The sequence below is a fragment of the Dromaius novaehollandiae genome, chromosome W (assembly GCF_036370855.1).
Source record: "Dromaius novaehollandiae isolate bDroNov1 chromosome W, bDroNov1.hap1, whole genome shotgun sequence".
Classification (NCBI taxonomy): domain Eukaryota; kingdom Metazoa; phylum Chordata; class Aves; order Casuariiformes; family Dromaiidae; genus Dromaius; species Dromaius novaehollandiae.
In genome coordinates this window covers 6,341,270-6,355,214 of record NC_088130.1, presented here as the reverse complement: position 1 = coordinate 6,355,214, position 13,945 = coordinate 6,341,270, and the positions used below count along the sequence as shown (strand labels likewise).

Sequence of the window (13,945 nt, the reverse complement as noted above, 5' to 3'; positions counted from 1 at the left end):
TTGATCATCTCAACAGAAACAAAAATAAACAGTTAAATGCTGGGCTAACTAAATCTGATGATTAAGTTAGAAACTGAAGAATGACAATTTAAGAACCTATTAAGGTGAATGGGACAACTCAAACCTCTTGGAGCTATTGTTCAGGCTCTCTGCAGACTCAAAAAGATACCTGTATCAGCTGGTGTTTGAGTTACATTTTTCAGAATTTTCTCTTGCAGTCACAAAGGCTAGAAATATATTACCTGACATGCATGTTTAGATGCTAAAGCACAATTAGATAGCAGGGAGAAGTTTTTATAGGTGACAGAACATGCAGGAGAAATTACCACCTGAGTACAGTCCAGACAGAGAGCAGCAACAATGATAAGCCAGTCTAGAACTGGAATTAAAGAACAGTGATAGTCTCTACTAAACTGGATCTAACTGGTTCTAGCACAGCCCTGATTATGACCCCTACATTCATAATCTACCTATATTCAGAAGAGGTGAAACCCTGGTATGGCCCTTAACTTCTCTCCCCTCCTTATATTTATCCATAGTATGAATCCTGATTGCTTTCCCTATAACTGCTAATTTTTCTGTACCTATTTTGTAAGCATTGATTGGCTTGATTATCTTTACTACAATAACTGTTCTGCAGACTTTCCCGATTCCTGCTATGCCCTCCTCAGTCTGTCCCAAGTACTACTGCCAAATATCAGTCTGCCACTCTTAACTGCATCCCCGTGGCTCCCCTAAATCTCTTTCTCTGGTTACTACTTACTTTCTGGTCATTTCTGAAAGTCTTTCTTTCAGAGCCCTTTAAACAGTACTTTGCTCTTCTTTAGTGCTTGCATGCTTTTTTTGCCTAATTTTAGGGACTAGCCATTGCTCAAGTCCTTCTCCCCATCTATTATTTAGAGTACGTTAGTAGAAAGACAAAGCAAGTGAAACTATCATGTTTATAATAGCATTGTTCATTCAGTTAAAGTCAGAACATTCTCCCTTAGCTGGCCATGTTTTCTTTCCTTTCTCTTTCAAGTCTTTCAATAAAGTACACTTTCCCAAGAAATTTTACCCCTCTCTCTTATTAAAAAAAAAAAAAAAAAACTGCTCAACTGCAACAGTATTGTTTTCTATGTCTACACAGAAAAAGAATACTACTCACTTACAGCTGTCAGATTTTCAAGTAAATTAGTTCATTACTGAATAAATGCTTCTTTGTTGCTATCTTATTTTGAATTAAATTCAAATATTTCTATTATTGAATGGACAGGTAGCATTTGCATAGAAATTGATGTGCATAAGTAATTGTTACCTTTCTGAAGGCAGAATGGATTGTCGAAGTGTTCATGATATTACAAGCAAGGCTTTTTCCATGTATATTGGTACTATTTACGGACCTCCTATTGCATTCTTTCTTTTGGTCTCTTTTTTCCCCCCTGGTAGTAGTATCTACCCAGTCACTTGAAAATCTAAGATGTAGACTGAGCTTCCATAAAGAAGCTTAAATTCTGACACTGAAATGATGCTGCCAAAGAGAAGCAAAACAAACCCTTTATACACATTGCCTTGCAAGGCAGGAAAGGGAGGGTCAGATACTGGCATGGAGAGACACTCAAGGTTCATGCTCCAAGCTGCACGGGAAGCCCTGGGAACCACGTGGAGGGGTTGCTGATGGGAGGCTGCTGGACGCACAGGTCAGATGCCCAGGTGGGACTCCACTCATTGTATCCTAAGGGCCCCCTAAATCTACTAGAACTATGTCCTTATCTCAGCTGTGCTAACCTTGAGTAGCTACCAGCTGCGAAGCAGCTAGACATTGTTGACAAAACAGCATATGCATGTCTGGCCCTGATGAGAATTCGGTCAGTGTGTAGAAAGCACACACTGGGCCTGCTACCACATACTCTGCCAGTCACTGACTCCTTACCAGATCTTCCGCAGGTGTTCTCACTATGCACATTAGTATAGAAACTGTACTGTAGACTGCCTTAGAACATAGGTTAGAATGGCTGTAGGTTACAAAATAGCTCTTGAAATCTATATTGTAGCATTTGACTTTTAAATATACAGTATCTTTTGTGGTTATGTAACTGCCTACCTCTTAACTAGCCCAATATTTCATGGCTAATAGTATAAATGATTCCACCATTAAAATAGTGTTCTTTGTTTCACTTCTAGAGAACACAACAGCTAGCTGTAAAGAGAATTGAAACAGTTTCCTCTTAATAAACAGCATAGTAATGACAGAGATGAGATATTACAGAAGAAAGACAACTTTGAAATGTGGCAGATGGAAATAACACAAACTCAGTAATGGGCTATAGTTTAAAAGGTAGAAAAACAAGATTATTAGAAAACTGAATAAGCCTAAGAAGTAGAACAGTTAAGGGAAAAAAAGGGACTTGAATGACTAAATAGACTATAGAAAACATGAATGGAGGAAAACATGTAATTTCAGTAAATAACCACCTACAAGTATAAGGGGAAATATATATAAACTACTTAAAACAATTGGTAAAGGTTATTAACCCAATTAGATGCAAGAGTGAGCCAGTCAGATGGTGCAAAGTTATAACTATATCCATTGGAGTCAATGATGCCAGCCAAATTATGTCAGCTGAGGATTTGGCTGATCACATGGAGATGTGGAATGGAAAGAGAGCATCATAAATGCATGGGAGTAGAGCAATTTCCGTATTTAATAAGAATGGATGAGACCGACCTTGATTTTATGTTGATTACAAACATAACATTGTGAAAGAGTATAGTCTTCAACTGTATTTATAGAAGTGTGTCTAGATCAACAGCAATGAGAAGCTTGCAGATGGGAAAGGCATGCCCGCAACAAAAGAAGGGGGGGGGGGAGGGCAGAGATTCAGCATGTACTTTAGGAGCATGCAACTTTCCAAAGCAGGCATCTTTATGCTCACAGATAAAGTGAAATGAGTTGAGCTGCACATACAACTGAGGACTAGATAAAAAGCTAAGGAAGAAACAACTTCATTAGGAAATAAGCTGAAGCCTGCAGAGACATTGAGTATAGTTGATTTCCTATGCCTGAAATGCTTTCACAGAAAATATCTACTGGTGATGTTTTTAAAAGTTAAGCTTAGGCTAAAATTGTAATATATCAATGAAAATGTAATCAAATTTTATATACCAGGCAGATTATTCAGCAATACCAGATAATTCTCTGCAGAGGCCCAAAGATGGCCTTGCTTATTTTTATGGTGGGCCTAGAAAAATTAGATAGCAGAAATATTAGGTGGGAAATAGAACTCAAAATTGCTGGAGGCTGTATATTGTAGTTTGAATAGAGCATATGGAATAAAATTTTTTGAATAGCATTGGGAGCATAACTTTTAAAAAATACTGGAGTACTAGAAGGAGATGCAAGTGTTGCATTCAAATATTAATTTAAAAAAAAAGGGGGGGGACTTCATACTTTTCAAGGGTAGGCAAGCAAGGACAACATTGTATTGCATATAACTAGTAAAACATACAGTAAAATGTCTATCTTTGTAATTTCAGTCTAGCAGGGAGCAGCCAGAGCAGAACTGCTCCACCAGGGAGGAGGAGCCAAGAACTAAAGGTGACCCCAACATAGGCAATACCCTCACCAACCAGGACACAGTCCTGCAGCACCTGAACATAGCAGGCAAAGTAGAGTGCTAGCAACACAGTCCACCAACAGTCCCAGACAAAGTGAAGTAATCAATTAAGTCCATCCAGCAGCACCCAGTCAGGAGCAGCAGAAAACAGAGACAAGACTAGAGACAAAGCTACAACATAGGTTCAAGGGGTCCATCCAGGAGATAAGGCTAGAAACAGGCTACCTACAATGTAAGTCCAGAGCCTATCTAGGAGATAAAGCAAGTCCTACAAATTGAGACAAGTACACCTACAACCCAGCTTAAACAATGAGTGAAGGCCTAGGGCTGAGCTTAAATGGAGCCCCTGGGCCCACAGGCAGGGTGTGTGGGTGGAGACCCCAGGTGAGGATGGTCAGGGCCATTAGGACCTATTAGTGCCCTCAGGGCCCTGACAGTAGCCTCTCCTCCCCATCAAGGTGTGTTCTTGCACCTTACAGAGATCTGGATTCAGATTCTTGTTGCTGTGGGTTGTCATGGGGCTATTTCAGGGACACAGAGCCAGCGGAGGGACAGGGAACTGGGAAAGGGGCATGGCATAGGAGATGTGGAGCCCCAGGTCAGGATCATAGCAGGGATATGGAGCCAGGGTAGGGACATGGCATAGGAGAATTGGAGCTGGGCTGGAGGGTGGGGATGCCATTGAGGAGCCTCAGAGGCCAGACAGGATTGAGGGAGGGGGGATTTCAAGCTGACATTGAAATAGGAGAAATTCTCTCAATAACTGCAAAACATAATGTGCTGGGGAAAATGATTATTCAGTTCTCCAGTGAACTGAACTGATCCAGTGCTCATTTGTTGCATAAGGGCAGAGAAGCCTTGCACTGGGTTGGATAACATAACTTCTATTCTCCATTTTTTCCATGGTTTCCTCAAACTTATTGCAGGAAAAAGAACAATTCTTCCAAATCTAGAAAGAAAAAAGCCATTCTCAGTTCTATGAGGGGACATTAAAAATGGTGCTGTCCTTCTGATTACATATAAAGAAGCATGCTTTCAACGTGTTACTCTCCACATCATTTTCCTAAGATATAAGATCTCTAAGATCTGTACCCAAGTTTTCCATCCTGAGGAGCTATTCAGAGCTTAACAAGAAATAGTTTTGGCTACAAAAAAAAGGGGGGGGGAGTACAAGGTAGCACCATCTTGAGCTTCCTGTAGGCTGCTTACCCCCCTGCTTTTGGCCTTCTTGCCATGTGGTTCGCTGAGCAACTCTCCCATTAGCTTCAGTGGCTCCAAGAGCAGGACTTCGGTGTCAAGCAGCATCTCCGCAGAGTTGCCTGGAAATCATTGCATATCAACAAAGAGCTGCCCTAGAAACAAAAAGCTTTGGCCCAGGTAGACTTTACCCCTGAATTTCCTGGGTCAGGGTAATGTATCCTGTTAATGAGGTTGGAAGCTGTTCCTGAAGCAGCTCCCTATTTCCTTCCATCCTCTAGGCATGTGAATGGGACATCATCCATCTACCTCAGGTCAGCTAAAGTGTGTGTGTGGGGGGGAGGGGATTGTTTTACTTTTTAATCCAGAACACCACCTCCTATGGTCTCAGCCAACACTGTGGTGAGACATGATCTTTGCTGGAAAGATGAACAGAGAAACCTGAAACCTGACTGAGCCTGAAATCCCCTCCTGTCCCCCAGGGCATGGATGTGACATGACAAAGTGGCTAGGAGCAAAGGAGTTGAGGTCTACCACAGATTCTGTCCAGACTTTCATACTCTTTTTTTTTTCCCCAACTAGTCCTGCAACTAGTCCTGCCTGGCTGAGGAGATAACAGGGCCTTTGTTTACACACTGATGTCCTATTGAGTCACCAGAGATCGAAATGCCAGCACCAAGAAAGGTGCAGACTATCTGCATTCCTCTTAATGGACTGTTAACTAGTGAGGCTAATTCAGGATCATGGAGTTGTCAGCATGGTTAACCTCTTTATTGCTGGTCACCACACCTGGAAAGTTGCACTAATATTGCCATGGAGCATGGACCTTGTCACCTCTTGGCACTCCTGCTCCCGGGGCTTGCAGTGGGCAGGCTGTGTGCTCTGACCAGGGCACTACTCTCAGCTGTGGGGCCATCTCCTCTCCTTAGCCATGGACTCGCAAGCTCAGCAGCTAAAACTGTTGGGACTCCAAGCCGCAGTTTATGGAAACTGCCTGCATTTCTTCTATAGCTGTTTAATCTGGGAGCAGTAGCTCTCCTGAAACTGTTAATACCTCTGTAAGAATTGAGGTGAGCAGAGCAAGTATTAGAAATACAGGTTTTCATGTAAAATCATCTGCATGGCTCTTGCAGAGCCTCTTAGAGACTTTCTCTTATTTCCTTTTTTTTCCTGTGACTGCTCTTTGGTGGAGCTTGGGCTAACAGTGTTCAGAACTAGCAAGAGATGGAGGAAACTCTCCAGAAAGAAGTTATGGATTAATTTACCCATGCTGAAAAAATTTTCCCAATATCCATGAGGCAGTGCTTGGCTTCTGTCTTCCAGTCGTGAGGGTTTCTGTCCCTGCTAAAACTTCCTCTTGAGAGAAAGCTCCTTACAAAACTTGACTACATGTTAAAGGGGAGCAGATCACAACTGCATTTGACTCCCTGAAAAGTTTCCCTTTGGCCCCTCTCCCTGAGGTGAGGGGGGAGAGCGAGAGGAGAAGGAAACAGCTGTCTTCTCTTTGTGTATTTCCTTCGAGACCCCTACGCTTTGTGCAACGGGTACCCAGGCAGTTCGTTGCACCAACAATGGAAGGAGATCCACCACAGAAACCTGGAAGCAGGATTTAACTAGTGAGGGGAAGGGGGGAGAGAGAGCAGGGAAACATTTCCAGACTACCTCCATGAAGATTTTTTCTCCTAGGCTTGATGCCAGGTTCTCAAAAGAGCCTTCATTTTGAAATGAGATTGTTATTTCCCTGGAGGGTAGCTTGACAAATGTCGGATGTTTTAGGTTTGTGGTTGTGGGTTTTTTTATTATTATTATTATTAAAATGTAATATTAAAAGACAAAGAGGCAAATTATCTGCCTTGGTGTTGATGGTACGTCAAAGATTGCAAAGCCCAGGCACTCTCTTCCTGCGAGGAAGATGATTTATAGAAAATTGCAGGCAGAACACATGCACGTTCTGGCAGCCACAGACAGTCCCTCCCTTTTCCTTAAAGTTCTTTTATCAGCTTCTTAGGAGGTGTCTGCTTCATTTGTCTGCATGAAACTAGTAGTCTTGGTAGGAATCCCCAGTTCTGATGGTTTTTTTTCCCCCTCCCTTTTCCTAAAGAAGGATTCTCTAAATCTAGCAGTGCTCCTTCTGCCCGGAAATTATTATTCCTCCTGTTTCTTACAGCCCTTTGTTGAAAGGAGGGGGGAGGGGCGGAAAGGGGAGGAGGGATAAGAACTCCTGTTTAGTGATTAACTTGCACGGTTCAAAGAAAGATTTAATGAGAGAGATCCTGTTTGTGTGCTTTGTACTCGCGACAGTTTTAGGGATGGGAAGATGAGGGTCTATATGGGTCTAATATTAAACTGGTATATGATACGAGATGGATGACTGATTTTTATTATTTAATTGTCGTTGGCTTTTCTGCATTTGGTCTTTAACTGAGCTGGGATAATTTTAAGAATAAAGTTCTAAATACCTGATATGGCCAATAAAATCTGGACTCCTTTAAGAAGATTGTCTCAGCTCCACCACTCGGATAAAACTTCCTCAGACCAGGGGAGGGATCTTCCCCTTCACCCGGTCAGGTCGGAAGCTTTATGGTTCTAGTTTCTCTTCCATCAAAGGCTCAAGAAATCCCAGTGATATTCCAATACCAGTCATGCCCTTGTGCTCAAATTGATTTTTGCCTCACTTCCACATATTGTTTTTGTGAATATGCACATAACTCCTAATCTTCCCCCCTCTCACACACACTCTACAGTGCTAGATGTAAAACCGGAAAGAATTTGACTTGGTGCTGTAGGAAGAAGTGTGTGTGTGTGTGGGGGGGGAGATGTGCAAAAGAGGTATCTTGGGGGCAGCTTCATTTTTGCTTTTTTACCTTAATGACACCATTTCGTTATGAGCCTTGATTGTTACTTTCCACGGTTTTAAATGATCAGTCACAAAAGTGCAGAAAGTTGGGGTTGGAAAGCCTGGAAGTTATTTAAAAATGATTACTTATTTTATTTTGCAGCCAAAACATTTCACAAATCTAGGAAATAATTTTGGTGCTTGGTAGTACTCTTTTCTTCTACATACTTATGAGAAAAAAAAATAGAGATGACACTGTCTTTATTTCTGAGAGAAGACTTCAAAATACATGCCAGAAATGGACAATTTGAGTTTCTTTTCTCTACATCAAATATAAGTTGGAAGGGGGATTTAAAACCAGCCATGTGATAGATCTGGTTTTATATTTTCCAACCTCCAGCACCATTTATGTTATTTACCCTGCTCAAGGAAGATCAGCTTCTAGATGGATGTGCCTGAGGGATTACCTCAGGGGCAGATCTGCATGCAGAAACTGTTTTTTGCCATGGCTGGAAGAGAGCTATGACCCAGCAGAGAGCTCCATCCGAGCGGCTCCCCCAGCATCGCAGGAGCTGGTGAGCGCTCCTGTGCAGGAAGCTTTGTGAAGGCAACAGCTTGGAAGGGGAAGCTCTTCAGATCTTCCCCCCCTCCTTCTCCTCCTCCCTGGCCTGTGAGTGACTCAGTGTCCCAAACCTTAACTTTTTGTTACCACCTTCCTCCTCTTAATCTCCTTCATCTTCAACACCTCCTCCTCTATCACTACCATCTTCTCTTCCATCTGTTCTGCCTCCTAGAGCTCTTCCTTGTTTTCCTTCTTTCCTCCCTCCTCTCCCACGTCCCTCCTCCTTTTTATTCTTGCTTTTTCCTCTTCTGTTTTCTTTCTCTTTTTCCTCCTCTTCCCCTACACGTTGTTGTTGGAAAGGATTCTTACACCCCCTGGTGCTCTTGTGTTTTGTGTGGTAGGAGAGGAGATTGTCTTTTTTCTCTCTCTCCCTCTGGTTGCTCATTATTCAGATTGAGACATAGAATGTGTGTGAGAGAGACGGATATCTCAGGTCATCTGCAGCAAACCAGTGAAAGAAGGAAGGGGGGGGAGCAGGGAAAGATGGCGATCCTCCATTGCTGAGACCTGGCAAGGAGCACATGAGACTCACAAAGCAACTTCCACAACAATAACAAGAAGAGCTAGGCAGAGAGGAGGAGGTGGCAGCGGCGTCGGGACGCTCCTGTAAGTTATTTTAATTAAAACCCATCTCTGGTTTGGCATGGGAGAGATTCTCTCATTCGTGTGTGTGTGTGTGTGTGTGTGTGTGTGTGTGTGTATGTATGTATGTATATGTATGCGCTGTTTTTCCACCATCTTTCTCTGAAATCCATTCATTCGGCCAGAGGAGGAAAGAGGAAGAAAGGAGGAAAAAAAAAAAAAAAGAGAGCGGCGTGTTTTGGTTGAGAGAGGTCTCTTGCATGGAGGAGGAGGTGCTGGTGGTGGGAGGAGGAAGAAGGCGGTTAATTAATATTTTGTTGTTGCATTAAAGGGGGGGGATTTAGAGAAATAACTGAGATATCAGCAGAGCTTTTGGGGTGGGGGTGCTCGCGTGTGTGTGCGCACAAGGTCTGGATGGTGCTGTGCATGTGGATTTGTATCAGAGACGGGAGAGGCGCAGAGGAGAGAAAAGCTCCGTGCTGGCACGACTCAGGCAATCGGGTGACCTTCTTTCTGTCTTTGTCGTGTCTCCCCCCCCCGCAAAGCTGGTCCCTCACTCAGATATTTGTGTCCGCCCCCCCCCCCCCCGGCTCTCCTGAGGTTGGGATGTGGGGGTCTCTGGCTGTGTCTCGGGGGTGTGTGTGTTGGGGGGGGCGGCTTGTGGTTTCTGAAGGACATTGCTTGGAGGAGGACAGCGTTCGGCTGGAGAGCAGAAGCCATTATACACGCTTTTGCTCTCTCTTTTCAAGAAAGAGAAGGGAAGAAAGGAAGAGGAAGGATCCCACTTCTTGCTCAGTTTCCCGATGTCTCTATCTTTAAGTCAGACAAGGAAGGAGTTTTCTCTCGCTCCTTTCTTCGTTACTCGTGGCAGCTTTCTCTCTCTCCCCCTCTTTCCCTTTCTTTATCTTCCTGTCCTCCATTTGCAAGCTGTCTGCTTTGGTTCCAGTTCAGGCTCCACAACACAAAGCTTCTCTCCCATATGTGCATGCAGTCTACAGGCTCTTTATGTCTTCTGAAATACTGGAATAACTCCCCCCCCCCTCCTTTTTTTTTTTCCCCTCTCTTAGCATTGTGGTTTCTATCCTACAAACAGATCATCCTGGAGCTTCCTGTAGATGTGATCTGATAGCATTTCCTCCTCCCCCCGGAGGGGGGGTTATATTTAGTTTTCTAATGTTTGGAAAGGGAAAGATGCTCAAGTTTAAGTGCTTTTTACTGCTGCTAGTGTGTGTGTGTGTGTCTCATAAAACTGCTTGCGTGTCTAAGAGGAAGTGACTAGTTTGTCAGAGTCCTGTGATCTGAGTCAGGTAAGCCATGTCATGTTCTCTAGCTCCACCAGAAAATGGAGGAGAGAACAAGCAGGCTTCCAGTAGACAAATAGGAAGTGCTCCTAACATTATGGATGTCTCTGCAAATTTTTTTTTTTTCTTTGAAGCTTTGATGGCAATCCCCCCCCCCCCCGGTTTCTTCAGTTTTTCAAACGTTATGATGGATCTTCTCTCTGACTTCATGCTATCAGAAAATGAGAATTGGAGGAAATTGCTTAGATTCTCCTTCACATAGAGAAACACTTTTTTTTTTTTTTTTTAAACTTTCATGTTGAGGCCACTTTTCTAGATATCTATCTTTGGTTAAAGTTCATAGGATTTAAGGGGTTGATCAGTTGGCTAAAGAAATAGCATATGTGTGTGCAATATATATAATATTTGAAGGTAAGTGCCTATAGCCTGAGGCTGCTCAGATTCTTCCAGAGAACATCATGAAATATCATTCTTTCTATGTGGTGATGATGGCCTGATTTTTAGCACTTTAACTTGTGATGTTCAAGAGCATTCCTTCTTCTAGATGCATTTTAACACGGAATATTTTTTTTCGCTCACTAGGTTGCATATTTATAATACTGGAAAGCTTTTAGGAGGCTTCTCAGAGTGCCATAAAATGCATAATTCCTTGTGCTGGGGGGGATGGGGACACCACCAACTTTCATGACTCTTGCTACTATCCGTTGTATAGTAGATATAGTTCCTCAAAATTTCAAATTAAATGCTTTAGTGCCTGAGCATCTTAAAGAGCTGTGCTACTGAATTTGAAGACACAAATCCATAGGAAAAATATTAGATGAAATATGATTGGTCTTGAAAGATGGTCTTGAAACACGCTAGTCACAATTAGCTAATTAACTTTGCAATTAGACATTAAATTTTTGGTTCAAAACAATGATTTTCAATTGTTTTTGATTTGTGGGCATTCAGAAACTTTCCACAGTGCTAGCTCTTTTAGAAACTTTGCATTCATAGCTTATTCTGTAGTACATGAACTTGATTTTCTTGATTATCATTTTTAGGTCCATTAGAAATAGTCCAAAGATCACCACTTAAAAACAGTACTTTAAACAATTGATTTCCTTATACATTGTTATTAGACTTGTAATTAATTACATTGTTGAGAAATGTGGGATTTAAAAGGTCACACTTAGCATTTATTTTTTCCATCAATTTGAAATAATATTTTTGTTATGTGGGAGAAATTTAAATGTGCATGGGTGGTTAGGATATGAAGAATATGAGTACATAATTGGATGATGGATGGAAAGTAGAGCTACTGCAAGCAGAAGTGTTTTTTTTAATGATCATTATTATTCAGTAAAGATAAAAACAAACTTAATAGTGTTGTGGGTTTTGATTTAAAGGAGCATTGATGGTTGGAAGCCATGAGCGATTGTAAGAGGACTAATAAATATTGGATGGGAATTGTACTCTACATAGATGTTGGGATATCTGACGGATGTTACATTGGGCCCTAAGGAATGGACAAGTTGAATTTTAGGCTTACAAAGGAAATTGGAAGTACTACAATTTTATTATAGTACAAACTACAGTTTGAGGAAGATTACTTCAAAAAAACCCCAAAGATACTTCTTGAAATTTGGAACTCCCAGAAACAAGGGTAAATATTCTTTTCCTCTGATGGTTTTTGGATTACTTACAACTAATGTGTAGGGTTACAGCATTATTTGAGATTGTTCTAATCCGCTGCAACTTTCTCTGTGTTGTTGCAGATAACTTCTCAAATAAGCAAAAACCTGCTTCGTAGTATGAAACTGTGGGGAAAAGGACTTAAATCTGTGAAATTGGCGAAGTTACATAATAGTCATTAACTAGCTTTGTGCTATTATGAAACCATCACTAACAAAATGTACAGACAAAAAATATAGATGTGTAACTATTAAAAAAAAAAAAAAAAACAAAACCCCAAACACTGAAATATTGAAAAGAGTGACTTGAAGTTTTATTGTAGAGGAAGGAGATCCTCTTGATAGATCAGGAAAAGTCTACGAAGAATGTTAAGTTATAACATGTTTGTGTGTCCTCCTAGTTATTTTGTTCTTCCAGATGTTGTTTTGTACTTATAGTGCATCATAGTAGGAAGTCATACAAATGTTATTTTCATGGAAGTTTCTCTCTATTGGACTGAAATAATCCAATTTGTAAACTTGTTCCAGATGGAAACTGTGTTCTACTAGTGACAGAATTGAATGGTTTGCTTAACACTTAAAGGATGTGATCAAGTATGAACTTCTAATTTGTGGCTTTAGTAAAAATTCTTGACTCCATCAATCTAAACACCTGCTTTCTTTTCAGACAGTTGCTTCCTTCTAGAGTACTGAATAATCAAGCAGTCTGCGTGAAAGTGTTGGGTTTTTTTTTTGTTTTTTTTTTTTCTTAAATGGAAATTTTCAGGTGCTAGTAAAATACAATATGGGCCCATAGGACTTTTGAACAGGAGTCTGCAAAATGTTAACTGAGGAGTGAATGAGGAGAACTCCATCTTACTCTTCAAAGAATGAAAGTAATTTTGAAGAAAAAAATGTGATAAGAATGAAGACTGCCATCCTTTAACCTCTTGGAGAGAAGAACTCAAATTCTTTAATCAAAGAGGTGCTGGAGAAGGTGGTGTGATGAAAGTCTTCAGCTGCTGGCAGACGCAGTTAACATTGTAAACACTTGAACATCAGCATGGTACTTCTCTAAACTTGTTGACTGTTGAAAATAAAATGATCCAGAACTAGGAGAACAGGAAAGGAGTTAAAATAGCATGTTGTGTATGCCAGTGTTGAAAGAAGAAAAGGGGGAGGAAGGGAGATGATGATTATAAGTTGAGCTATCTTGTTAGTTCTAGTGAAAAGGCTTTAATAGAAGTTTCCACATGAGGGGACTTGATTTATAAGAATTCAGTCTTCATTTATGTCCTGAGCTTTGGAAGCATTATTCTGCCTGTTAAGCTTGTGTTTGAGAAGTTGAACACATGAATAAATAAAAAGTCAACTGAGATTATTTTGGGTTTTGTACTGCTTTGTTCTTTTAACTTTGGAAGCAATACCAAAGACTCCAAGTCTGCCACTCATCTCTCGAGTTTTATGAAACTACCCCAGATGTTGCGGTGCAAACTCAACTCTGAAGGGGTTTGAAAGAGGGATTTTGAGATGGAGAAAGGGGAATCTTTATTTCCAATGTAATCTATTTGAAACACCCAGGCTTATATGTGACTTTATTTTTTATCCTTAGCAAGAGTGCTTTATTATTGGTACAGTTGCTTGTTCAACTTGAGGCAGTATCCAATTATTGTAATATCCTTAAAATATTCTTACCTAATCACTAATTGAAGAAAGTTTTATTTAAATAATGTTTGGAAAAGAACTTTTCCCCCCCCACTATGGGAAGTCGTGATTGTTTTGTAGTCACTTTTGATTTGCAGTGGTTAACTGAATGTCAGTCCTAGACACAGCAATAAAAGCCATGCCTTCTGTTTCCCTTTGATCTAGAAACCTCTTGATTTCTGAGTAGTCTTTGTGATGTAATCATGGATAGTTGGTCTCTAGAAGAAATATAATAAGTGATTGGCTGAGGCTAAAAGTTTATTTTGTGAAGAGGTCCTTCAAGGGAGACAAACAGTTTAGGTCTATCTGGTGCTTTAAAAATATATATGAGAAATCTCAGGGTGCATAGTTATTGCTCTTGAGTGAGGAGTCAAATACGGTCTTTTTAAGAATATGTACTTTAAAGTCGGCCAGAAGAGCTATAGGCACAGCATCGATGTTATGAGTGATTAGAG

General features: G+C 41.0%; 1 protein-coding gene across 8 annotated transcripts in view; it reads left to right on the top strand.

The window, feature by feature from the left end:
- Nucleotides 1–8,139: 8,139 nt before the first annotated feature.
- The window catches only part of LOC135323515 (zinc finger protein 462-like), a 117,374-nt gene continuing 111,568 nt past the window's right edge, over nt 8,140–13,945 (top strand). For 2 of the 8 annotated variants that reach the window (XM_064500215.1, XM_064500209.1), the window contains exon 1: nt 8,154–8,857. The gene's annotated coding sequence lies outside the window, so the exon portion shown is untranslated. Of the gene's footprint in view, nt 8,858–9,146; nt 12,853–13,945 lie in introns of those variants that run through there. The other 6 variants (XM_064500219.1, XM_064500218.1, XM_064500217.1 and 3 more) reach the window with 6 other exon arrangements.